Source organism: Neopelma chrysocephalum, unplaced genomic scaffold (assembly GCF_003984885.1).
Source record: "Neopelma chrysocephalum unplaced genomic scaffold, ASM398488v2 Primary Assembly neopelma1_93193, whole genome shotgun sequence".
NCBI classification, from domain to species: domain Eukaryota; kingdom Metazoa; phylum Chordata; class Aves; order Passeriformes; family Pipridae; genus Neopelma; species Neopelma chrysocephalum.
Window position 1 is genome coordinate 1 of NW_020921908.1, and position 2,175 is coordinate 2,175.

Sequence of the window (2,175 nt, forward strand, 5' to 3'; positions counted from 1 at the left end):
CTCCCCCAAAACAAGGTTCAGAACCCCCCAATTCCCCTGGGGGGCTCCAGTTGCCCCTTGGGGGGCTCCAGTTGCCCCCTGGGGGGGTTGAGTTGCCCCTGGGAGGGTCCAGTTGCCCCCCAACCCCCCCCAGTTGCCCCTTGGGGGGTCCAGTTGCCCCCTGGGGGGGTCCAGTTGCCCCCCAACCCCCCCAATGAAGTTCAGACCCCTCCAATTCCCCTGGGGGGGTCCAGTTTCCCCCCAACCCCCCCAAAACGAGGTTCAGACCCCCCCAATTCCCCTGGGGGGGTCCAGTTGCCCCCCAACCCCCCCAAAAAATCAGCCCCCCCCTGTGCTGGTCCAGGCCCTTTATTGGGGGTTCTCTGCTCACACCCTACAACAGAACCAAGGGGGGGTCACAGGGGGGGTCTCAGGGGGGTCCCCAGGCCGGGGGGATTTCGGGGTGACCCCCCCGCCCCCCCCAAACTCACGTGACTGCCCGGAAGGCCCTTTTCTCCACGTATTTCACCCGGTACCTCCTCTTGAATCTGGGGCAAAAAAACACCCAAATCGGGTCAAAACCGCCCCAAAAACTCCCCCCTCCCCTGAAATCCCAAATTTTGGGGGCTCCCCCCGAATTTTGGGGGGTTTTTGACCCCCCCCCAGTGACTCACTTGGCCCTTTCCCGGGGCTCGATGAGGTTCCTCCTCTGGAGGCTCTTGAAGCGATCCCGGAGCAGGTGCCCTTCAGGCTGCAATTCCAGGGCAATTCCCAGGTTTTTTTGGGAATTCCCAAGTGTTTTGGGACGTTCCCAAGTTTTTTGGGGAATTCCCAAAATTTTTGGGGCGTTCCCAAGTTTTTTCAGGCATTCCTAAACTTTTCGGGGTGGTACCAAACTTTTTGGGGTGTTCCCAGGTTTTTTGGGGCATTCCCAGTTTTTTTGGGGCATTCCCAAGTTTTTTGGGGCATTCCCAAACTTTTTGGGGAGTTCCAAATTTTTTTAGGGCATTCCCAAGTTTTTTGGGGCGTTCTCAAGTTTTTTGGGGAGTTCTCAAGTTTTTGGGGCGTTCTCAAGTTTTTTGGGGAATTCCCAAGTTTTTTGGGGCGTTCCCATGTTTTTTGGGGCATTCTCAATTTTTTTGGGGCATTCCCAAGTTTTCTGGGGTGTTCTCCAATTTTTTAAGGGGTTCAGAGCCCCCTCTCCACCCCAAATTTTGGGCTCTGGGCCTCCTCAGCCCCTGAAGTTGATCATATTCCTCCTCTGGAAGCTGGAATTTTGAGGGAATTCCAAGGTTTTTTTGGGCATTCCCAAACTTTTTGGGTCATTCCCAAGTGTTTTGGGTCATTCCCAATTTTTTAAGGGGTTCCCCACCCCAAATTTGGGCCCCCTCAGCCCCCGGGGTCCCGACCACTCGCCGAGGCCCCGGGACCCCCAAATCCTTCACATTCCCGGGAATCCTGGGGAATTCCCGGGAATTCTCGGAGCGCAAGGATGAGGCTCATCACGGGGGGCTCCCACCCGGCCCCAGGGGGGGTTTCCCACCCCCCAAAACCCACCCGGAGGCTCCTCAGGGACTCGGGGAGTTCCTCGCTCAGCTGCACCTCGGGCCCGGGGTCCTCGTACCTGGGGGGGGGAAAAACACCCCAAAATCGCCTTTTCTGGCCCCAAAATTGGCTTTTCCCGCCCCAAATTGGCTTTTCCTGCCCCAATATCACCTTTTCTGGCCCTGAAATCAACTTTTCCCACCCCAAAATTGGCTTTTCCAGCCCCAAAATTGGCTTTTCCAGCCCCAAAATCGGCTTTTTTTCCCCCTCCCCAAAACCCCCTTTTTCCTCCCAAAATCCCCCTTTTTCCCCTGGAAAATCCCTTTTCCCCCTCTCCCAAATCCCCCTTTTCCTCCCCAAACCCCCCTTTTTCCTCCAAAAAAACCCCTTTTCCCTTTTCCCACCCCCCCCTTTTCCACCTAAAATCCCCTTTTTTCCTCCTTTTCCCCCTCAAAAATCCCTTTTTCCCTCTCCAAACCCCCCTTTTTTCCTCTTTTCCCCCTTAAAAATCCCTTTTTCCCTCTCCCAAACCCCCCTTTTCCCCCCAAAATTCCCTTTTCCCTCCCTTTTCCCTGTTTTCCCACCTGACCCTGCCGAGTCTCCGTGGTTCCCACTCTTTCCTCCTCCTGTTTTGCTCCCGGAGCCGTTTCC

The 2,175-nt window shown here is 55.8% G+C and overlaps 1 long non-coding RNA gene across 1 annotated transcript; it reads right to left on the reverse strand.

The window, feature by feature from the left end:
- Positions 1-335: 335 nt before the first annotated feature.
- Positions 336-2,162, reverse strand: LOC113980242. Its single transcript, XR_003538101.1, has 6 exons — positions 2,114-2,162; positions 1,696-1,700; positions 1,537-1,603; positions 654-730; positions 471-527; positions 336-373 (listed from the first exon to the last, which is right to left on the reverse strand). It is a non-coding gene; the product is annotated as an uncharacterized LOC113980242 (long non-coding RNA).
- Between the last annotated feature and the right edge of the window lie 13 nt (positions 2,163-2,175).